The sequence below is a fragment of the Micromys minutus genome (assembly GCF_963924665.1).
Source record: "Micromys minutus genome assembly, chromosome: 6".
In the NCBI taxonomy this organism is placed as follows: Eukaryota; Metazoa; Chordata; class Mammalia; order Rodentia; family Muridae; genus Micromys; species Micromys minutus.
The window spans coordinates 60486944-60512849 of record NC_137975.1 but is presented as its reverse complement, the minus strand read 5'-3'; the positions used below and the strand labels follow the sequence as shown (position 1 = coordinate 60512849).

At 38.9% G+C, this 25906-nt stretch overlaps 1 pseudogene across 1 annotated transcript; it reads left to right on the top strand.

Moving 5' to 3' along the window:
* Positions 1–21025: 21025 nt before the first annotated feature.
* On the top strand, positions 21026–23160 carry LOC308421279 (heat shock protein HSP 90-beta-like; annotated as a pseudogene). Its single transcript has one exon. The product of its transcript is annotated as a heat shock protein HSP 90-beta-like (transcript).
* The last annotated feature ends 2746 nt before the right edge of the window (positions 23161–25906 follow it).

The window sequence follows — 25906 nt, the reverse complement described above, 5'->3', positions numbered from 1 at the left end:
TTGGGAGCAAGGGACTTACAAGTAAAAGCCTCAGTTTTATTTTTAGAAAATGCATCAAAAAATCCAGGCATGGTGGCTCATGCATGCAATCCACTACTAAAGAGTCTGAGATAGACAGATCACTGAAGTTCACTGGACAGCTAGCCTGGACTACTGAGTGCCAAACCAGTGAGATGTAAAACACACACACACACACACCCACACACACACACACACACACACACACACACACACACACACCTTCACGTATGTGCTTGCCTCCACACATAAAAACATAAACAATTGTCATTCACTTGAGTACTGGCTACTGTCTTTATCAGTTAATTATTGCAAAATTTTCCACATCCTTTCTACACACAAGGAGAGGAGTATAAAGATCTAAAAGTATATCTTGAAATTATTTTTTGCTACCTTAGCTTTTAGCATGAACTGAAAAACATTTATTCTGAAGCAGAATGGAACAGGGATTTAAAAGCAAGAGAATTATTATTTTCTTTACAACACTAACTCCATGTCCTCCTTTTTGGACTTCCTTTCCCCTTGCAGCAGCCCTCTCTTTTTCTTGAAGAAAGTACATTCAGATACCAAGAGGTGAGGACCAAGGAGAAGAGAATGGAGAGTGGACCCCATGGGGGGTGGACACTAAGTATGGAGCCCAAAGAAAGAGGTGGACCCCAGAACAGGGACACCAGCAGAGATATTGACCAAAAAATGTTAAGGAGTGTGGCAGCCCAAGGAAAAAATTTGAGGTGCAAGCATACATAAAGGGTATGTAAAAGGATGAACACTGACAGATGATGCTACTGTCCATACATGAGAAATATACAATGTACAATAGATAAATAATAGATGGGGAGAGGGAGAGAGAGAGCCTGGCCTGCTATATGAGATAAATGTTAAATGCAGAATGGTTGGGTACCTGACAGTGGAGCATATAAGTAAGTATCGATACAAATGTATTACTACCAATATGTAACATACAGATGTACACATGTGTGTGTACACACATGCACACATATATGGACATTGTTCATCTTTCGTGGTAATAAAAGCATTCTTAGATTCTGACCTTAACTTCCCCGTGGAGTTCCCTACCAAAATAAACTAGGGCTTATTTAACAAACATCTACTTCCATAGCTGGAAGGGAAATCTTAGAAGCAATTTCAAATTGTGCCTGTCAGAAAGTTAGAGATGCTCAAAACACAAAGTGACTTGTCAGAAGGAAGTGGAGGCATCTGTGATGTTTTCCACTACACATACAAAATCTGCTGTAAAAGTAAACAAAGGTAACAGAGTATCAATTTGCTGAGTTACATAGAAAACAGTATTACTGGCATAAATATTAATTTAAGCACAAATTTATATTCAAATATATAAATAAATGAAAAATTAAGAGGAGATATTTACACTACTTACTCTCATCAGTGATGAATCAGTTACTGGAGAACTTAAGAGCTGCAGTACAAACATTTCATCTCACTGTTAATGTGGGTCAAGAATACAGGAATAGATTAACTGAATTCTTTTGATTTTCCAGGCTCCCATGTCTACCATATTGAGATTTCCCAGAGTTTCTGTTTTCAAAGACTCAAGTGCAAAAGGGTGGCCTTACTTCCACAATCCCTGTTGCTGTTGTTGACAGGAAGCCATAGTCTGCCTGGAGCTGGTTTTAAGGCTGTCTGAACAATCTCACAATATAACATTGAACTTCTCTAGTGTGAGTGATCCAATAAAGAGGAAGGCAGAGACTTCTTCAGTCACTGCACTCCCATGATAGCCACCTGTACTCATAAGACAAGGCGGCAAAGCTTGCATTTGATAACTAAATGTTTTATATCCTATTAAATTCACGTTTGCATTTTTTTCAGCAATCCCTCTTTGTAATTCAATGTATTGATCAGCAAAATGGTTTCTGTCGGTTGAGAGAAATGGAACCCCGAGCCTGGCTTGTGTTTGTTGGTGTCTCTTAATGCTTTGTACTTTTGCATTATTCATGTACCCAAAGGCTCTGTGTGATGGCTACATTTTTGTAAATCCCCCCAAATAAATAAATAATGGTCTATTTAGAAAAGCTACTTTGGTTTACCTAAGAGTTTGGATGCTGGAGTCTGATAAGTCACGGGTAGAAACTCAGAGGACAGCTGTTGCAGTATGTCCTGCCTGGCTTCAGATATTAAAAAGTTAAGATGGTAGACAGTTTACCACTGTGTTACTTTGGTGTGCATTTTACAGTTGAGTATTCCTGTTTTGCTGTTCAGCTTTACTTCCTTAAGACACCCAGCTCCCTCCCTAACCAGATACAAGATACAGGCAGATAAATAGAAATTGCCTTTAGAAAGGTGCTTCTAAGAAAAGCTAAAGTCTTATTGTTGTTGCTGCTGCTGCTGCTTCTGTTTTTAAAGCTTTCTATATTTCTTACCCAGCCCTCTAATATTATAGGTTAATAGATGTTGCAAGGAAATGTAACAAGGGTTCCATAATTTTGGCAAATGAGAGAGAAAGATATCTTTCTCTCTCACTCTTGTCCTGAGGTTTAGCAACAAAGACATTAAACAAATACTTCAATAGTCCATCAAGTAGTAGGTGTTTATCTAGTGGTCCAAATGACTTGATCAACACTCCTCTGAGGCACACCAAGGAACCTCTTGCCAAGCTCCTGCACATCACACCTACTGAAGCATCCTTTCATCCTTAAAGACACTAGACAGGGTTGCAACATTCCTGAATTATAAAATTAGGAATGGATAAATCTCATTTAAATTGATGTACACATTACAACATTTCCATGTCTTTGTGATCTTATATCCTACAATGAAATTACCATGACAACCTGTTCAGCAATAATGTGGCTGTGTGGACAGTTCAACAGCTTTTCTTGAACTTGGTAATGTCGTAAACGAGTTCAGTCTCCCAGATTTGTCGATCCCTCTCCTCCAGGGGCTTCACTCTATAAAACAGGTTTTATGCACACACTCCTCACTCTTGCCTTTTCAGGTGAAATACATTAAACTTTCTTTTAGTTTCACTTCAGCTTAAGATCAATATTTCGACTGAATTCATATCTTTGATATATAGCATTTCACTAGGAGAGTATAAGAAGCCATATATTATTTTGCTCTTAAGAAAAATGGGAATCTGATCTGGAGATTACCTGCTAAGCGGTTGTGAGGATTTATTTGAATTCTCCTAAGAACCTGTTAGTGTATAATTTGTTGCCCAGGATTTATGGCCCTCCTAGAGATTTCATTCACCACATTCAAGTATTGCCCTGACATGCCAAAGATGTGTCACCATGCTGGGATTCTTGCATATTGACAACTGGGCTGCCAGAGCACTTCTCTTGAAATCTTGTCACTGGTTAAATACCTCCCAGACTGAGGAACACAGGTACAGTCCTTGCTATCAAGGTCATTTGCATGTATAAATTAATAGTGTTTTAAAATAATCACCCCAATTTTCTAGATGTTTTTCTCACATCTCTAAAATAAGATTAACAAGCAAATAGTCTTTAAGTTTTATTAATTTTATACTAAATCTTACCATATTTAGTTGTGCCTAATATTTATCAAAGTATATTATATAAAAAAGAATCAAGATGTATCTGTTTATACACATACATATTCTCAGCCTATACTTTAAGATAAAAATATATGAGATAGTTAGGTTCTAATTTTATTTTATGATCCCTTCACATAAAATGGTCTAATTCTTTCAGAGACTTACTCATGAGTCTGAGGTACTATCAACAATATCACCTCACAGAAAACTTATTTTTTTACCAGTTTATTATTTAAAAAAACCAAGATACATGTATAGATTTTTAAAAACATTTTGGCATAAAACTATATGAATATATTTTTGTCAGTACTTGATTTTTTTAAAGGTTTGATAGTATGCATTGAAATCTTACTAGTTACAATGAGCATAAATTACATGTAAAACAAAAAATAACATGGAAATAGAAAACTTCTAATTCATATTTTAGGGAGATGAAAGCTAAGATACAGTGGACCTCTGCATTTGTTACCAAGAATAAGCAAGAAGAGGGGGAAAATGAGGAAGCATGGGAGACCCAGAAAATGAGAAGGAGAAGGAGGTATGGAAAGAAAAGAAGAAATAGGAGAAGAAGGAAGAAGATAAGCCAACATAAGCAGTAACCCAGGACAATGTGGAGAATTGAAGTGTTTTGCAGCAATTGAGAAGCACCTGAAAGATACAACCTCTGATTATGAACAATTGTATTTACACATAAAAGCACCACATTGTGGTTTAAGAAGACATTAAGCTAATCATTCTTAATGAATTTAACTAAAGCCATTGTCCACAAGTCTGTTCCCATTCAGGTTTCCAAGTTATACTACTTGAGCATGTTTTTCTTTCATTGAAAATACATTCTTTTTCTTTCATTATATATCCTGATTACAGTTTCCTTTCTCTCTACACAGCCAAGTTCTTCTCCATCTCCTCACCATTGGTGTTCTCATTAGAGAACAAACAGACCTCTAAGGGCTAAGAATAAAACAAAAACAAGCATATTAGAGTTGAGCAAAAGAAACAAATGAAGTGAAAACCCTGGGAAAAGGGCAAGAAACAGGTATAGATGCAGAGACCCAATTGTTAGCACACATAGTATCTCATCAAAACATAACGCTGGAAGTTGGTGTATGTGCAAAGTACCTGTAGGGTTACAGGTGATGGGGGAGGGGAGGAGAGAGAAAGAGAGGAAGAGAAAGAGAAACAGAGACAGAGTAAATAGATTAAATAAAATAAAAATGTTTTGTAAGCAAAGAAATAAAGAATATGAAAAGTCATTGTAAGACCAGGAGCCTTGAAAGAAGTTGTTAAGTGTGATTCCCCTTGGCCATCTACTGCTGGGCATATAGAAAGATAAAATTTTAAAAAGTAATTTTCAACAAATTTACAATCAACTCTTAGCTCCTAAGTACACTGAACTCAGTAGCAGACTGATAACACGTTTAAAAAAATAAAAGAAAAGCACTTGTTGATATTACAGACAGTATCAGTTTTGTTTCCCAGTAACTACATGGCAACTCACACCTGTAAGTCCAGTTTCAAGGACTCAGATTCCCTATTCTGGCCTTGTCTTGCACTAAATGTGCATGGTAGATATATACATATTTTCCTCTTTCATGAGAGTTCTCCAATATTTGTTTTTATGAAAAAGATTTGGAGATAACAGGTCTTCCTACATCCTCGTGTCTATGTTTGCAACTAAGACGTGGTTCTGGAGCTAGGTTGATGGTTCAGTCAATAAAGTGTTTGCTGTGAAAGTTGGGAACTTGACTACAGATTACCAGAACCCATGCATAAAGTGAAATGTGGCTGTAATAAAAATATTGGGGATCCAGAATGAAAAGACCTTTATGAGCTCAGTGGGCATTCAGCCTATCCAAACTGGTAAGCTCCAGATTGAATAAGAGATTTTGTACAAAAACTCAAGGAGGATAGTGACTAAGAAAGAAACCCAGTGTCAACTCTTACTTCCACATGTATCTTCATATATGTACATACACACACACACATGCACACACATAAATACACACACACACAAAATCATAGCTCTGAGTAAAAGAGGCAACTGAAAATCCTCCCTCACACTGAACCTTTACCTCATTTCTCTTTGATTTTCAAGCAGAGCTCAACAGTATCTCTGCTCTCACTTTAGTCCTAAGAAGCAAAGTAAAGTGGTTTTAGTTGAAAGAAGCAACCAATCTTGCAAAGCTTTGAGCCCTTAAGCAAAGCCTCAATTTTCTGAGCATCTTGTCTTGCACAGCAAGTTTCTAGATCCAGGTTCAGTCAAGACACTACTATTTTGAGATCAGCTCAGCCATTGCAGAAGTTTGAAGAGAGTGTAGTTCAAAATTGAGGTGATACATTAGAATACCAATAAACCATGTTTTTGATGCCAGTAGTCCTGGGATGTTGATTTCCATTCACAAAGTGTCCATCTCATTTCAACTTATGTTATGAACTGAAATTGAAGAAATTTGTGTTATTTATTGACCCTTAAACTCTGGATTTTCCCTCTGTTTTTTGACTGGACCAAAGCTGACCCTGTGCCACAGTTCTTTGTATCCAGACCCTGGTGGAAGAAAGATGATATTTCAGGAGTGCTGACAGACTAGAGAGCACAGGAAAGACCACCACTGCTGTTCTGAGGAACCTGTCTGGAGCTTTCAAAACACAGGAATAAAGAAGCAGTTTGAGACAGGATTCTTTCTGTTTTTGTCTATAGCCTGTGCTGGCTGACCCTGTACCACAATACTCCTAGGTACCCAAACCCTGCTGTGAGAGAAATGGTTTCCCATGACTGCTGACACACAGGCTTACAGGAGGGTAAGGCCAGCTAATATCAGAGATAAGTAGATGGTGAAAGGCAAGTCTAGGAACCTAAGCAACAGAAACCAAGGACACTAATCATCATCAGAACATAGTTCCCTCACAATAGAAAGTCCTGGATACCCTAACACACTGGAAGATCAAGATTCTGATTTAAAATCAAAACTCATGATGATGGTAGAGGACTTTTAAAAGGTCACAAATAACCCCCTTAAAGAAATACAGGAAAACGCAGGAAAACAGGTAGAAACCCTTAAAGAAGAAAAGCAAAAATCAACCAAACAGGTGAAGAAATTGAACAAAACCATCCAAGATCTAAAAATGGAAATAGAAACAATAAAGAAATGACAAAGGGAGACAACCCTGGAGATAGAAAACCAAGGAAAAAGATCAGAATTCATAGACACAAGCATCACCAACAGAATATAAGAGATGGAAGACAGAATCTCAGGGGCAGAAGATACCATAGAAAACATTGACAAAATAGTCAATGAAACTGAAAAGTGCAAAAACCTCCTAACACAAAAAATCCAGGAAATACAGGACAAAGTGAAAAGATTAAACCTGAGAATAATAGGTATAGAAGATAGCAAAGATTCCCAACTTAAAAGGACAGTAAATATCTTCAACAAAATTATAGAAGAAAACTTCCCTAACCTAAAGAAAGAGATACCCATAAACATAATAGGAGCCTACAGAACTCCAAGTAAAATTAGGACTTGGGATCATCCCAGGAAAGGCTGTGCTCACAGATCAGCTGCACAGGCACATTTATACCTGGACGAGCAGAGAGCATGGGGCACAAACCCGGGGAGGAGGTCACACCAGGAGTTCTCTGAGCTCAGAGAGCATAGTGCTTTCTGGAAAATGGTCATTTCCAACCCACAGTGAGGGCCAGATCTCTGTCATCAGGACTTGGATCTGCCCAGAAAAGGCTGAGCTTACATATCAGCTGCACAGACTCTTTTACAACTGTACCATCAGAGAGCCTAGGACACAAGCCCAGGGAGGTCACAACAGGAGTTCTTAGAGTGCAGAGAGTGTGGTACTCTCTGGAGAAGGGTCCTTTTGGGTCTAGAAAAAGAGCCAGTAGGACATAGGAACTATGGGCAGAGAGCTGAGCCCCCCTAAAAGCGTCACAAGAGCTCCCACACCTGAGCCCACAGAGACAGAACTGAATCATTGCCAACAAAACTCACTGCTTGCCCACAAAGAACTGAACACACAGGAGCAATTTTCTTCCTGAGCCCATGGGCCCTCAGATCCACAGGAGAGAAAGGTGCCAGTCAGTGACAATGAGATCACCTATAATCACAGATAACAATATGGAAAGAGGAAAGCAAAAGAACTTAAGCAATGGAAACCAAGACAACCTAACAACATCAGAATCTAGCTCTTCCACCATAGTAAGTACTAGATTTCCAAAAACTCCAGAAAAACAAGACTTAGACTTAAAATTATACTTAATGATGGTGATGGCGATCTTCGAGAAAGGCATGAATAACTCCCTGAAACAATTACAGGAAAACCAGGAGAAATAACTCAAAGAACTACAGGAAAACACCACCAAACATATAATGAAATTGAAAAAAAAATAGAAACAATAAAGAAAACACAAAAAGAGATAACCCTGGAGACAGAAAACCTAAAAAAGAAATCAGGAGCCTCAGATGAAAGCATTGCCAACAGACTACAAGAGGTGGAAGAGAGAATATCAGGGACCAAAGACAGCATAGATAACACAGACAAAAAAGTCAGAGAAGATGTAAAAACCAAAAAGATCCCAACCCAAAATGTCCAGAAGATTCAGGACACAATGAGAAGATCAAACCTAAGGATAATAGGAATAGAAGAGGGCAAAGAATATCAACTCAAAGGCACAATAAATATCTTCAACAAAATCATAGAAGAATACTTCCATACCCTTAAGAATGAGATGACCATGAACATAAAAGACTAAAGAACTCCAAGTAAACTGGACCAGAAAAGAAATTTCTCTTGACACATAATATTCAAAACATGAATTGTTCAAAACAAAGAAAGAATACTAAAATCAGTAAGGGAAAAGGACATGTACCATATTAAAGCTGACAAATCAGAATTACACTCGGCTTCTTAATAGAGATTGGGAAAACTAGAAGATCTTAGACAGACATACAAACTCTAAGAGAACAAAAATGCCAGCCCAGGTTACTATATTCAGCAAAACTGTCAATTACCATAGATGGAGAGAACAATATATGACAGGACAAAACCAAATTTACACAATATCTGACCACAAATCCAGCCCTACAAAGGAAAAGAGATGGAAACTCGAACACAAGGAGAGAAACTACACCCTAGAAAAGGCAAGAAAACAACTATGCAAGAAAACCAAAAAAGAAAAAAGAAAGACACACAAACATAATTCTACCTCTAACAACAAAAATAACATGAAACAGCAATTATTCCTTAATATCTGTTAACATAAATGGACTCAATTTCCTAGTAAAGAGACATAGACTATCAGACTGGATGTGTAAAAAGGATCCAGCATTTTGCTGCATACAGGAAACTAATCTCAGAGACCAAGACAGTCACTGCCTCAGAGTAAAAGTCTGGGAAAAAAAACTTCCAAGCAAATGAGCCCAGAAAATATTTATAGTAGCTATTCTAATATCAAATTGATTTTCAACCAAAAGTTATTTTAAAAGATAAGGAAGGACACTATTTACTCATCATAGAAAAAAATCTATCAAGATGAATTCTCAATATTGAACATCTATGTCCAAATACAAGGGCACCCACATTTATAAAAGAAATCATACAAAAGTTCAAAGAATATATTATACCATATACAATTGTAGTGGAAGACTTCAACACCACACTCTCATCAATGGACAGTTCATGGAGACAGAAATTGAACACAGCAAAACTAGCAGAAGTTATGAACCAACTGGAATTAACAAGCATCTAAACAACATTTCATCCAAAAACAAAAGAATATACCTTCTTCTCAGCACCTCACAGCACCTGTTCCAAAATTGACCATATAGTCAGTCAAAAAATAGTCTCAACAGATATAAGAAAAATGAAATACTCCCATGCATCCTATCAGATCACCAGGGACTAAGGCAGCTTTTCAATAACAACAAAAAGAACAAAAATCCCAGATACACATGGAAACTAAACAATGCTCTATTAAATGATAGCAGGGTCAAAGAAGAAACGAAGAAAGAAATTAAGGATTTTCTAAAACTTAATGAAAATGAAAACACAACATACCCAAACCTATGGAATGCAATGAAAGCAGTACTAAGAGGAAAATTCATAGCTCTGAGTGCCTCCAAAAAGAAACTAAAAAGAGCATATACTAGCAGCTTGACAGGACAGATGAAAGCTCTTGAACAAAAAGAAGCAGACACACCCAACAGGAGTAGATGGCAGGAAATAATTAAACTCAGAGCAGATTAACCAACTAGAAACAAAAAGAACCAAACAAAGAATCAACAAAAGCAAGAGCTGGTTCTTTGAGAAAATCAATAAGATTGATAAACTCTTAGCCAGAATAATGAGAGGGCACAAAGAGAGAGTATCCAAATTTACAAAATCGGAAATGAAAGAGGAGACATAACAACAAAAACTGAAGAGATTCAAGAAGTCATCAAATACTACTACAAAAGCCTATACTCAACAAACCTGGAAAATCTAGAGGAAATGGACAATTTTCTAGAGAGATACCAGGTACCAAAGTTAAATCAAAATCCGATAAACCATCTAAACAGCCCCATAAACCCTAAATAAATAGAAGCAGTCATCAAAAGCCTCTGAACCAAAAAAAGCTCAGGATCTGATGGGTTTAGGGCTGAATTCTATCAAACCTTCATAGAAGATGTAATACCAATACCCTCCAAACTACTCCACAAAATAGAAACAGAGGAAACACTACCCAACTTATTCTTTGAAGCCAAATTACACTCATTCCTAAACCACACAAAGACCCTCCAAAATAAGAGAACTCAAGACTCATTTCCCTCATGAACATTGATGTAAAAATACTCAATAAAATTATTGCAAAAGGAATCCAAGAACACGTCAAAATGACCATTCACTATGATCAAATAGTTTTTATTCCAAAGATAAAAGGATGGTTCAATATACCGAAATCTATCAACATAATCCACTGTATAAACAAGCTCAAAGAAAACAAACCACAAGAATATCTCTTTCAATGCTGAAAAAGCATTTCACAAATTTCAACACCCCTTTATATTAAAAGTCTTGGAAAGGTCAGGAAGCAAGGCCCAACTTAAACATAATAAAAGCAACATATGGCAAACCAGTAGCCAACGTCAAACTGAATGGTGAGAAACTTGAAGCAATCGCACTAAAACCAAGGAATAGACAAGTCTTCCCTCTCCTTCCTACCTATTCAACATACTCCTGGATGTACTAGACAGAGCAATCAAACAGCAAAAAAAGGTCAAAGAGAAACTAGTTAGAAAGGAAGAAGTCAAAATATCACTATTTTGATATGATGATATGATATATCATCAGATGATATGATAATATACTTACCTGACCTCAAAAATTCTACCAGAGAATTTTTACAGCTAATAAATAACTTAATCCAAGTGGCTATAAAATTAATTCGAACATATCAGTAGCCTTCCTCTACTCGAAGAACAAACAGACTGAAAAAGAAATTAGAGAATGGACACCCTTCACACTTGTCACAAAGAATATAAAATGCCTAGGTGTGACCCTAACCAAGCAAGTGAAGGATCTGTATGACAAAAACTTCAAGTCTCTGAAGAAGATCATTAAAGAATACCTCAGAAGTTGGAAAGATCTCTCATGCTCATATTTGGTAAAAATGGCCATCTCACTGAAAGCAATCTACAGGTTCAATGCAATTCCCATCAAAACACCAACTAAATTCTTCATAGAGTTGGAAAGAGCAATTTGCAGTAATAAAAAACCCAGGATAGCAAAAACTGTCCTCAACAACAAAGAAAAACTTCTGGGGGAATCATTATCCCTGAAGTGAAGCTGTATTACAGATAAATTGTGATTTTAAAAACTGCATGGATGGTATTGGTAGAGAGACAGGCAGGTAGATTAATGGAATAGCATTGAAGACCCAGAAATGAACCCACATACCTATGGTCACTTGATCTTTGACAAAGAAGCTAAAAAAAATTCAGTGGAAAAAGAACAGGCTTTTCAACAAATGGTGCTGGTTCAACTTACAGTCAGCATGCAAAAGAATGCAAATTGATCCTTTCTTATCTCCCTGTACAAAGCTCAAGTCCAAGTGGATCAAAGACTGCCACATAAAACCAAGTACCCTGAAATTAATAGAAGAGAAAGTGAGGAAGAGCTTAGAACACAGAGGCACAGGGGAAATTTTCCTGAACAAAACACCAGTAGCTTATGCTCTAAGATCAAGTATTGAAAAAAAGAACCTTATAAAATTGTAAAGCTTCTGTAAGGCAAAGGACACTGTCAAGAGGGCAAAATGGCAACCAAAAGATTGGGAAAAGATCTTGACCACTTTTATCTGAAAGAAGGCTAATATCCAATATCTACAAAGAACTCAAGAAGTTAGACTCTAGAGAATTATATAATCTTATTAAAAAAATGGGGTACAGAGCTAAACAAAGAATTCACAACAGAGAAATATTGAATGGCTGAGAAATACCTAAAGAAATGCTCAACATCCCTATTCATTAGGGAAATGCAAATCAAAACAACCTTGATATTCTACCTCATACTAATCAGAATGGCTAAGATCAAAAACTCAGATGACAGCAGATGCTGTCGAGGATGTGGAGAAAAAGGTACACTCCTTCATTGTTGGTGGGATTGCAAGATGGTACAACCATTCTGGAAATCAGTCTCACATTTCCTCAGAAAACTGGACATTGTACAACCTGAGGACCCAGCTATACCACTCCTGGGCATATACCCAAAAGAAGCTCCAAGACCTAACAAGGACACATGGTCTACCCTGTCCATATCAACCTTATTTATAATAGTTAGAAGATGGAAAGAACACAGATGTTCTTCCACAGAAGAATAGATACAAAAATTGTGGTACATTTACACAATTGAGTACTACTCAGCTATTAAAGCAACAACTTTATGAAATTCCTAGGGAAATGGATGGAACTTGAAGTTATCATCCTGAGTAAGGTAACCCAGTCACAAAAGAGCACTCATGGTATGTACTCACTGATAAGCAGATACTAGCCCAAAAATCTCTTAATATCAAAGAAATAACTCACAGAAATTATGAAGCTCAAAGTGAAGAAAGGCCAAAAGCTAGATGCCTCAGTTCTTCTTAGAAGGGAGAACAAAACAATCATGGGAAAAAATAATGGGACAAAAAGAGAAACAGGGGTTGGAAAGAAGATCATCCAAAGACTACCTCACCTAGGGTTCCATCTTATATACAGTCACCAAATCCAAGCACCATTGCTCATGCCAAGTGGTGCTTATGGAATCTCATATGGATGCCTCCTCAGCGGCTCTTTCAGAGCCATACTGATACAAAGGAGGATGTATCTGACTGAAGGGGGGGCCAATAAAAGAAGCTAGAGAAAGAACTAAAGGAGCTGAAAGAGTCGGCAACCCCATGGGAAGAACAAAACTGTTAACTAACCAAACCCATCACAGCTCCCAGGGACTAAAACACCACCCAATGAGTTTTTAAGGAGAAACCCATGTCTCCAGATGCTTATTCAGGAAAGGATTACATTTTCTGACATCAATAAAAGCCTTTGGTCCAGTTAAGGCTCATTTCCCAGTATAGGGAAATGCCAAGGCACTGAGGTGGGAGAGGAAGGTTGGGAGAGGGAGCACCTTTATGGCGGCAATGGGAAGGGGAGGATGGGATTGGAGGAAAGTGAATAACATCTGAAATGTAAATACAGAGAATATCCAATAAAAAGAAAAAATGTAAAAAATTACAATAGTCAGATTTAAAAATTAAACATTATTATTCATAAAGTAAAAAATAAAAATTAAAAACAACTTTGGAATCTCTGTAAATTCCTCAGAAACCATCAAGAGAATAAAGAATTTGTGAAAATAAATGAAGTAGTGGGAATTGAGGTTTCCCCTCAATAAGAAACAAATTCTGAGAGGTCTAAATTTAATTACAAGGTGGAAGATAGAGACAGGAGAGATAGAAAAGGTTTGCAGGTTAACAAGCTACAGGACAAAGAACAAGGGAACCTTTTGACTTCCTGAATTTATATTGAAACTTTAGCTGAAATCCCACCCCTACTTTCTAGAAGACAACTGCTTGTTGTCTATAAGACAATCTTCCTTATAACTCCAGCCAATCAGCAGGTGCTCCTTCCTATGGGCTGTTGTCTTATTGCAAAAGTTTTTCAGGTTTGCATAATCCCACTGACCTCACCTATAACCAAGCTAGGCTCAAAGCAAGTGTTCTTTAATCCCTAGACTGGAATCTTCTTTATTTCCTATTGAAATTAGCATTGGAATATTGGTGTACTGGCTTGCTTTGTGTCAACTTGACACAAGCTGGAGTTATCACAGAAAAAGGAGCCTCAGTTGAGGAAATGCTTCCATGAGATCCAGCTGTAAGGCATTTTCTCAACTAGTGATCAATGGAGGAGGCCCCAGCCATTGTGAGTGGTACCAACCCTAGGCTAGTAGACCTGGGTTCTATAAGGAAGAAAACTGAACAAAGCAGAGGAGCAAGCCAGTAAGCAACATCCCTCCATGGCCTCTGCATCAGCTCCTGTCTCCCAACCTGCTTGAGTTCCAGCCCTGACTTCCTTGGTGATGAACAGCATGTGGACATATAAGCTAAATAAACCCTTTCCTCCCCAACTTGCTTTTTTGTCATGATGTTTTGTGCAGGAATAGAAACCCTGACTAAGACAGTGGAATTTTGAAAACTCAAAATATTCCCTTAAAATCTAACCTGGGAGCTTTAGCATGAATGCATGACCGTTTGCTCTGCTGGAGTCCAAGAGTATAGCTACCTGCCAGACTCTCTAGTGATAACAGCACCAGTGGCCAGTCATTAGCATTATCCCCTCCAGTGTTGATTCTGCTTTTTAACAACATGATTGCTGTCCCAGGAAAAAGTCCCAACATGACAAGACTGCATACAAGCATGTGCCCAAATACTTCACCTGAGTTTTACAAATCACATATGCCAGGGTCTCATTTAATGACCTCCAAAGTTTCCATCTACAAAGCTTTGAAGCCATTCTGAGTTCTGACACTCCATGAGCACACGCCTGGTGGAAGGCAGGGACTGAGCCCCTGTGTCATGGGATTCAACACAGAGCTGTAACCATGTGCCCACCTGAACTGGACCCTAATGAAAGGAAGTAACCGTAGGAGATATCACAGTTCAAAATAGAGGCCTGAAGGCTGGAGAGATGTCTCAGCAGTTAGAAGCATTCTCTGCTCTTATAGAGGACCCAAGTTTAGTTTCTAGCACCCACGTCATATGGCTTAGAAGTACCTCTTACTCAAATGCCAGGGTCAATCATTCTTTTCTGATCTATGTTGGTACTTTTTCTCAAATGGAAACAGACACGAACCATACACATAATTTTTTAAGTGAATATAATTTTTGTTTTACTTTTTTAATTGAACAACTTTATTTTAAGAAACAAAGATAAATGTACAGATTTTAAGCATTTTTGCATAAAAGTATACGAATACATTTTTTGTCAGTGCTTGGTTTTTTTAAAGATTTGATAGTATGCATTGAGATCTTACCATGAACATAAAGTACATGTAAAACAAGATGTAACCTGGAATTAGTCAAAGTTTTCTTGGTGTGTAAAGATTAAGCATAATGGTATTTTCATTTTCCTTTTTTATTCTTTTCTTGAACTTCATATAGTCTGTTAGTTGTTTCTGGGGTGTTCAGAACTTTCTGGGGTTCGTATCCAATTAGCAGTGACTGCATATCATGTCAACCCAGTCACATAATTTTTTGAAACAAAAAAGAGAGAAGAGAAGAAAAGAGAGGAGAGGAGAGGAGAGGAGAGGAGAGGAGAGGAGAGGAGAGGAGAGGAGAGGAGAGGAGAGGAGAGGAGAAAATATAGTGTCCCTTTATACGGGCAGCAATAACAGATTATTAGATAGAGAGGAATATTTAAACTTGAGAGGTAATTAGGACATAAGGGTAGAATTAATCCCCAGTGAAAGAGACCCTAGAGGCCTCTCTGACCCTTTATATTCTGGAAAAACACAGAAGATTATGGTTGTTATTAACCAGTAATGGAAGTATACCCAAATACAGCATCTATCTATGCTTGACTTCAGACTTTCTTGAGTCCAGAATTGTAAGAAATACAAATGTTTAAAAGACAAATAGTTTCAGATATTTTGCTCTAGCAGGCCAAATGATACCAGAGATTGAGTAGAAGAAAATAGGTTTCTTAGCAACTTTTTTAGATAAGACCTTGAGAGTCACCAAGTACTATTTGAAGTTAGTTCTAAGTGATCACTTACTGTCCCTTGAAGAGCTCATGCCTATTCTTTAGTCCCCTGTTGTCCCTTGGGAAGCATATACCCCCAACTCAGATGTATCTTACTTTCTTTAAGGTGCATCTTTCTTTTAACCCTCACATGTGACCTGTGTTAAAGTATCATTAATAAAAAAATTATCTCAACTGCACTAACATGACTAATTCTAAAATTCTTTTCACTATTGAATTGCAAATCCTGGTCTTCCCTGAGTTAAAGTCCCCAAAAATTTAGGGCAATTCCTCAGGATACTGAAGGTGGCAGCACAGAGTTGTGTCTCTGGCACCTCACCATTTTAGCATAGTGACCTATGGAGCAGTAGTAGCCCATGCTAGACACTCAATGATACCTCCAGTTTTTCTCTCAAATCAGGTTCTGTGGGTTTCCCTCAAACTAGGTGGTTACATTTAAGGAAATCACTGGGTTCTTCAGAGAAGACAGAACTGTGCTATTCTTCTGGCTGCCAGTGGATGTTCTGAATATTCTTTGATCTGACATAAATGCTCTTACAATGAGTCAATAGAAAAGACCTTTGATAATTTGAACCTCTGTTAAACATTTCAGGATCTACATCTCTGCCCCCATTTACATACTACAGGATCTGAGAAAATAAGAAAAGTCACAGAACTGGGACCTCTCCTGCAGATTTCCTCTCAGAAAAGGCCAGACCCTTAACTTTGCAGCAGGATAGAATGTTAGGATGAATTAATAAATGGAGTTACTTGATTTAGTAAAGATAAGCGAGAGGGCATGCTTCATATTTAAGCAAGGATATCCATATATAGACACAAATACAGACCGAGGTAAAGAGAGACAGACAGAAAGATAGAGATCTCCAACAAAAGAACAATGGTGCTTTCAGGGCATGGGCACATGTTTCTTAGGAGAATGAGATTCAGATATTCATGAGAGTCCTCATGATATCGACACTGATGAGTTTAGAGATTTTTGAAATTAAACTTGTTCAGATAATATAATTTATGTTCATCTTTAAAGCTTACATAAAAATTTAAAGTTTAAATAAAGTTTACCACAAGAAAACCCACAGAATCAATTAACCTGGGTCATGGGGACTCATACAGACTGAACCAAGAGCCAGAGAGTCGCCATGATACTGACCCAGACCCTCTGCATGTATGTTACAGTTCTGTAGTTTGGTCTTTTTGTGGGGTCCCTAACAATGAGAGCAGGAACCATCTCTGACCTTCATTTGGAACACACTGGGTTGACTTGTCCTACTTTAAAATGAGGGAAGATACATGATCTTACTGCAACTTGATGTGCCATGTCTAGTTGATATCCCTGGAAGGCCTGCCTTTTCTGAAGAGAGAGGGGGGGGGGATGGATGGATGGATAGATAGATAGATAGATAGATAGATAGATAGATAGATAGATAGATAGATAGATAAAGAGAGAGAGAGAGAGAGAGAGAGAGAGAGAGAGAGAGAGAGAGAGAGAGAGAGAGAGATGGAGAGAGGAAGGAGGGAGGGAGAGAGGGAGGGAGAGAGAGAAGAATGGAGTCATAGTTGTGGGGAGGGACTAAAAGAATGGGAGGAAGAGAAAACTGCAGTTGTGATATAATATATGAGAGAAAAGTAAATTTCAAAAATTTAAACTGAGGGAAAAAAACCTATAAACTAGTTTACTTTTCTTTTTTTGATTTATTTATTTGTTTATTTCGAATGCATTTTTTAGGTTGTAATTAAGTATTTGTGGGTGCATATACATACACATTTGTATATATGTAACAATAATATAGGAAAAGAGGAAGTTTACTTTTCTTAAAGAACTTTCCTTTGTAAATGAACTTGTAAAGGTGCTTCCCTGAGGTGCGTTATTCATGCTCAGAGACTCCACATGTTCAGGAGGATTAATATGGCAAAAATCTAAACTCACAAATATTCTGATTCAATACAAAAATTGTGCTTTTACTGGTTTTCACATCCATGTCTTTAGAGAAAGGGGGAGCAGTCTCTGTGGACAACTTTGGTTTGATCAGCCATGATGAAGTTTGTGGCTATAGGAAACAAACACTGGAGATCCTTTTCTTTAGCGCCTCTTTAACTTCCCCTGCCTTCCTACTCTGCATCATTTGTACTTTAGGAAGGGAAAGGAAGAGATGAGACTACATCTAAGTACAGGCTTTCATCAACTCTCTAATCCAAAATATTGTGTTATTACAATGAGTAATAATGTTTATGACTCTGTGTAGACATCACAATGTATTATGGACAAGACTGAAGATATTGTGATTGAAGAACTTGGCTTTAATAAAGATGACCTGGCTTTTAATCTTTTTCTGGGACATGTATGGCGTTAGAAGAAATAACTAACCCCTTTAAGTTCTTTTTCCTTGTTCAATTGAGTGTATACTGAACACCACAGTGTCAATGTAAAAATTTAGTGGAACAACACATGTGAGTATTTAGCATAAATTATAAATCAGTTTATTAGGGTTGCTAAAGACAAATAACTTATCCCAAGTGACTTAAATGACAATTGTTTGTTTTCTCATAGTTCTGGGAGCCAGAAGTTCAAGACGAAGATGCAATATCATCATTATCCCTTCAGAACTCTTTCAACTGCAGTTGGTCTTCTCCTTGCATTCCCAGAGTCTCTGGGTGTCCCACTCTCTCTTCTCAAAAGAACATCAAGTATATTGCTTAGCCTGGCAGGTTCCTTTTACCTTAATACTCCATTTAAAGTCCTGTCTCCAGATGTGCTCAAATACTAGCATAGTAGGATTTAGAGCTTCAGTGTATGACCTGGCAAGAATATAACTCCCTAGAACCTGGAACACCATTTATGTATCACAGTATAATCAATAAATACAAGCTTCAAATAAATGACTATTACTACTACAGTTACTATCCCATTTATCCACTCTAGTATACATTAATAATGCATGTTATGAGTATGGTTTCTCTGATATTTCTAGGGGACAAAAATCTCACAACAAACTTCCAGTTTCTCTGGTTCTTACAATCTCTCTGCTCCCCTTCCACAATGAGCCCTGAGCTTTAGGTGCATGAGATGTACTATAGACAACCGCCGGGGCACAACACCGTCACTCGTTCTATGCCTTATGATCTGTTGTGGTTTTCTATAATGATCTGTGTCTGTTGCATAGAGACATTTCATTGATGAGGTGTGAAGCCTAATTATCTAATATCACCACGTGGTCAGCCCAGAATCAAACTTTTTATAGACTCAAGTAAGTTTATAGGGACTAAATAGGATGTATTTAGGTGTGTGTGTGGGGGGGGGGGAGGGTGGGTGGTGTGGTGTGTAAAAACAAAGAAATAGAAGACGATGTGTGAATGGAAAGGGCTGGAAAAAGAGAAAGAAGGAAGGAAACAAGATAATTATATTTTAATTTCAACAATTAAAAATAATTTTTAAAAAGAACTCTCCTTAAAAATTAAATAAAACCTACCCATACCCCACAGAAATATGCAGCACCTGATGTGCTGAGCAAGGACTCACAGCTCCCTGGGCCCTGGAGTGGTACGAGACGGGTCATAAAAGACCTATCAGCAATCCCAGTTTAAGCTGCTGCACACATTTCCAGCTCCACTGCTGACACAGAGTGTGGCTAAACAGAAGCCCAGGCAAGGCTGACCTGAGGCACTTTCTATGATACCACTGATATCACTGTATTCTAGTACACTAGAATACAAAGCCAAGTCCTGAGAAAAAGACAAAAACATTGGTCTCCACTACCAATTTTCAAGTAGCCCTTCCCAGTATAATAGCCTGACTTTAAAAGCAGAAGCATGGAGGGATCAAAAAAAGTCACTAGCTGTGTAAACAGAAAGACATGGAGTGATCCTGAACTGGCATTCTGCATGCCAAAGATTGGAAGGGAGCAACAGCCTTTCTGAGAGTTGATGAATGCTTGCAAAGTGACCTTTTAACAGTTATAGACAAAGAACAGGCTGCAATTAGCATTAGAACAGCAGCTCTCTTCTTAAGCTGAATTACTTATGAAAGGCTTTGCGTTCAAAAGCATGAAATACGTTCACATACACACAGACTCAGGCACTCACACACAACCACACACACACACACACACACACACACACACACATCAGGGCCTGGGACACAACCAAATGGCAGTCTAATCTGGGGAGAAGAGTCATTTTCCAGACCTTGTGTAGAAAGGAAATAACACTGGGGTTAAGTTTTATATGATTATTAATCCATTATCCTTAGTTGAATGACGAGCTGAAGCTTATATACATAAGCTCAAACTCAACCTATTTTTAATAGTATTTTTACAGGATTTTAAAAACTTCTGTAAGGATCCTCAATGCTCAGAACCCAGAGTTCACAGAGCTTCCCATTGTCACCTGCCAAGCTCTCTTGGAGAGCTATCTGTTATGCAGGTTTCTGTGCGACATAAACCAAACATCTCCCCTGCACCAAAGCGTCCACTTATAGGCTACTAGTTAGGAAGGAGGTTGAGGATAAAGACAATAAAAAAAGAGATAGAAGAGAATCAACCTAAGCAAATGTGTTTGAAAATGCCATAAAGGAACCTATTATTCCTTTAGTTAAAGTCAGAGCCTGTGCACCTGGCAAGAACCTAGAGTCAACCACTGACTTCAAAAAGCCAATTAACAGAGACAAATTAGTATTGAAAAACAGGAAAATATTTATTCAATGTGGTCACTTTGAAAGACAAGGAGACCCAATGACTCCTGAACATAGTTTTGAGGTCCTAACCTAAAAGTGGGGTCTAAAGAGGTGACAAAAAGTATCCATGACTTTGCAATCCTAGTCAAAGCATGGTCTAGTTCATCATACTCTTGATTTCAGTGTCTCCTGTAAGGTAGTCTGACAGATTTAGGGCATGATGCAAGATCCAAGTACCTAGCAAAGAGTCATAAGGTACTGAAAAGCTGAAAAGAAGAGCTTCCTAATTCTGCCTTCGGAGTTGTGTTCAATTGTCTGATGATTGGGAAATTATAGACCATGACAAAGGGAAACAGAAGTATCATAGAGGGATCCCTCCTCCACAAAGATGTTGGAACTTTTAACTATGAAAAATCCTATGTCTCTTGAGTCACCCCCTCACAGCGTAGGCTTACCATGCAAGTTGGACATGGTCCAGACCCACCCACCTCTGTACTACTACTTGGTTTTTCCATGAAGATGCCTGAAGAAGGGCACCAGTGTAAAGGAAGAGGTGGAGAACTTTGCCTTTTAGGCAGAAATTGCCCAGCTTATGTCCCTCTTCATCAATACTTTCTACTTAAACAAGGAGATTTTCTCTGTGAGTTAATTTCTAATGCTTCTGATGCCCTGAACAAGATTCAGTATGAGAGCCTGACGGACCCTTCCAAGTTGGAAAGTGGGAAAGAATTGAAAATTGACATCATCCCCAACCCTCAGGAGCACACACTGACTTTGGTGGACACAGGCATTGACATGACTATGGCTGACCTCATAAATAACTTGGGAACCATTGCTAAGTCTGGTACAAGAACATCTATGGAGGCTCTCCAGGCTGGTGCTGATATCTCCATGATTGGGTAGATTGGTGTCGGGTTCTACTCTGCCTAGCAAGTGGCAGAGAAAGTGGTTGTAATCACAAAGCACAATGATAATAAGCAGTATGCTGGGAGTCTTCTGCTGGTGGATCCTTCACCATCCCTGTAAACCATGGTGAGCCCATTGGCCAGGTACCAAAGTGATCCTTCACTTCAAAGAAGACCAGACAGAGTACTTAGAGAAGAGAAGGGTCAAAGAAGTGGTGAAGAAACACTCGAAGTTCATAAGCTATCCCATCACCCACTACTTGGAGAAGAACTGGGAGGAGATCAGTGATGATGAGGCAGAGTAAGAGAATGGTGAGAAAGAGGAGGAAGATAAGGAAGATGAGGAGAAGCCTTAGACTGAGGATGTGGGCTCTGATGAGCAGATGGCAGCGGCCAAGATAAGAAAAAGAAAACCAGGAAGATCAAGGAGAAATACATTGACCAGCACGAGCTGAATAAAACAAAGTCTATCTGGACCAAAAATCTGGATGACATCACTCAAGAGGAATATGGTGAATTCTACAAGAGCCTCACCAATGATTGGGAAGACCACTTGGCAGTCAAGCACTTCTCTGTAGAAGGTCAGTTGGAATTCAGGACACTGCTCTTCATTTGACATTTTTGAGAACAAGAAGAAGAACAACATCAAATTGTATGTTCGTGGTGTGTTCATCATGGACAGCTATGAGAGCTGATACCTGAGTACCTCAACTTTTTCCATGGTATGGTTGACTCTGAGGACCCACCCCTGAACATCTCCTGAGAAACGCTCCAGCAGAGCAAGATCCTGAAGGTCATCCACAAAAACATTAAGTACTTTGAGGTCTTCTCTGAGTTGGCTGAAGACAAAGAGAACTACGAGAAATTTTGAAAGGTGTTCTCCAAAAATTTAAAGCTTGGAATCCACAAGGATTCCACTAACTGTTGCTGCCTCTCTAAGCTCCTTTGCTATCATACCTGTCTGTCTGGAGATGAGATGATTTCCCTGTCAGAGTATGTGCCTCAGATGAGGAGACCCAGAAGTCCATCCACTATACCACTGGTGAGAGCAAAGAACAAGTGGCCAACTCCGCCTTTGTGGTGCATGTGTGGTAATGGGGCTTTGAGGTGTTGTATCTGACTGAGCCTATTGATGAGTACTGAGTGCAGCAGCTCAAGCAATTTGATGGAGAAAAAAACCTGGTCTTAGTGACTAAGGAGAGCCTATAGCTACCAGAAAATGAGGAAGAGAAGAAGAAAATGGAAGTGAGCAAGGCAAAATTTGAGAATCTCTGCAAGCTCATGAAGGAGATCTTGGATAAGAAGGTTAAAAAAAGTGATGATCTCCGGTAGGTTTCTGTCTTCAACCTGCTGCATCATGATAAGCACCTATGGCTGGATAGCCAACATGGAACAGAACATGAAGACCCTGGCACTGTGAGACAACTCTACAATGGGCTACATGATGGCCAAGAAACACCTAGAGATCAACTGTGACCACCCCATTGTGGAAATCCTGCTGCAGAAGGCTGATGCAGATGAAAATTACAAAACTGTTAAGAACCTGGTGGTGCTGCTGTTTGAAACTGCTCTGATTTCTCACTTGAGGATCCCCAAACTCACTCCAACCACATCTACCACATGATTAAACTAGGCCTGGGCATTGATGAAGATGATATCACCGCAGAAGAGCTCAGTGCTGCTGGTCCTGATGAAATGCCACCACTGGAAGGTGATGAGGATGCCTCTCACATGGAAGAAGTCGATTAAAGGCTCCTGGGAAGCCCATGCCCTCTGTATTTCAGTGGAGCCCCAAACAGCCTTGACTGGCCCTGACCCACATGGGTCTCCTCATGTCTGAAAGAATCTCTTTTATCCTGTCCTTGTGCCTTAAGGCAGGAAGATCCCCTCCCACAGAATAGTAGAGTTGTGTGTTGTGTATTGTGGGGTTTTGTTTGTTCGATTTATTTTGTTCTGAAATTAAAAGTATGCAAAATAGAGATAAAAAAAAGAAAAACCCTATGTAATCAGTTAGGGACACACAACGAATGCATATGTGAAAGGCACCATCCTAAGGGGCAGGAAACTAAGAAAAGCAAGTCTACCAGCCTACGTGACTAACAGTGCTGCAGTTAGTGTCTTAATCAGATAAAATGAGCAACAAAGATTCCCTGACACATGTTTGATGATATACATAATTGTCTCTGAGCTGCATGCTAATTAGACATCAATCTTAAGTAGTTCATCTAAATGACTGTGATTGAATTGACATTCACATAGCCCACCCCAACATTTCAGGGCAAGGAACCACAGATGTGTGCCAGCCAAACCAGAAGGGAGGCACCTCAGAAGAGCACTGGTGACTTCAGCTCCCCTGAAAAGCAGCCTCACCTGGCCTAAATGCTCAGGACCCAGAGTTCTAAGAGCTTTCTTCCCATTGCCACCTGCCAAGCTCTCTGGGAGAACTATCCAATCCTTACCCTGTTCTTATCTCCTTATTGTTTCAGCTCCAGAGGGGTGCACATGGAATTTGCTTCTCTGTTGGATGTCAGTAAGTTGAGGTAAGGCACCCATGATCTCAGATCCACCTCTGCCCAGGGAACCTAGGCCAGGAGTCTGGGAAGTTGCATAGCATGACAACCAGCATCTACTAGACTCTAGCCAATCCCACAACCTTTGCAAGGGCCTGCAATTATGGCCCTTCTTTGGTTATATCAAGATTTCTCTTGGAGGATGCATTGATAGCACATTCTGGGCAAGCATGAAGATCTAACAAGCATCCATGTAAAGCTTAAAGTAAGGTGGCTGGAGAGATGGCTCAGTGGTTAAGAGTACTAATTCCTTTCCTGGAGGCCCTGAGTTCAATTCCCAGCAACCACATGGTGGCTCACAACCATCTGTAATGGGATCTTATGCCCTTCCCTGCTTTGTCTGAAGACCGTGACAATGTACTCATATACATAAAATAAATAAATGTTTAAAAAGGTAAAATATAGCCATATACACTTCTACAACACTGGTACAATAAGAGGCAAAGACATGCAGATCTTAGGCCTCACTTAACACTAGTATAACTACTGCCAGGCTTGACAAGAGACTATCTTCAGGTGTATAAGGTAGAGAGTGGTAGAGCAGGACATATATAATGTCCTCCTCTGGCCTCAATACACACACACACACACACACACACACACACACACACACACACACACACATATTTCCATACCAGGCTTGACTCTTGAGGAGGGAAGGCAGTAAGTATGCTAGCACAAGTACCAGTTGAATAGCATGTCTGTTATTCACCCTACTTTGCATTTTCAGACTCTAAGTTAGGTAAAAACTAGCTTTTTGTGGCTATTCATAATGAATAAGGACAGTGAGGCTTAAGGAAAAACCTTCACCTAACCTAATAAGAAGGGTGGAATCCAGAGCCACAGCTAGCCACTGTGCACATAGATTTACAAATAAAAGCATGTCTTAAAGGCAAACCCAACTCCTAAAAAGTCAAATGTGGCTTTTGTGGAAAGTACAGCAATTCTGCTTTTGGAACGGACCTTGCAAAAAACAACCAAGTGTGTTTCCTGCTACTGATGAGTAAAGTTTTTGGGTAGACACTGGCTTCCTTAGGCAGATCGCACAGGAAATCGTGGCTCAGGGGCTAACTTTAAATTGTATAGTTTGGTGATTGCACATAATGAAATAAACATTTCCAATAGACCACCACAAGGGGGTGGGGGATTCCATAGTTCAACATAGCTCAAGAAAAGAGAGGCTTTGAAAAGGGGAAATCACAGATTCCCAGTGTGCCTAACCATAAGTAAACAGAAATGTGCCTTGTGTTTGTGTGTGCATGTGTGTGTACTATTAATTGTAAGTAGATTTCGAGTTTTTATTTAAAAGTTGATCATGTGAAACTGGGAATGAAACAGTGAGATGCCATATCTCCCTGTCACTGGAGATATCTAGAATGCTCACCCTTATCTAAAAGTGAGTGGCAGAGCAAAAGGGCCTTCAGCAGGGATGCAGAAGAACCTGTAGTCACCCTTCTGAGACAAACGTTCAGTGTTCTGAGTTTGGTTGCAGTGGACAGCTGCCCAGAGAATACCTTAATTATGAGTGTCTTCTCTCTGGAGCTGAAGGTCTCCAAGATCCTTCAAAAACGAAAATTAAAACCAGATATGAGGTCTGAGCTTGCATCTTAGTGGAGAGGGTTGGGGGAATGCTTACTTAGCATTCAAGGTCCTAGATTTATTATCCAGCATGGCTTAAACTAAAAAACAACAACACATGTAAACTTTGAGCTGACTCCCACAACAGAACAAGGACTTGGGAACCTACATACACTTTATATATTGTTTATATAACAATAACAGTGCTCTGAATATTTTCTGTTGAAGCCTGACTTTATGCATTTGTAAGAACGCATCAAATGTCTGGTAGACCTGTGATTCATTTGTTACAATAAGTAATATTTCACATATTATCCCATCATTTTTTTTAAAAATGCATTATTTTC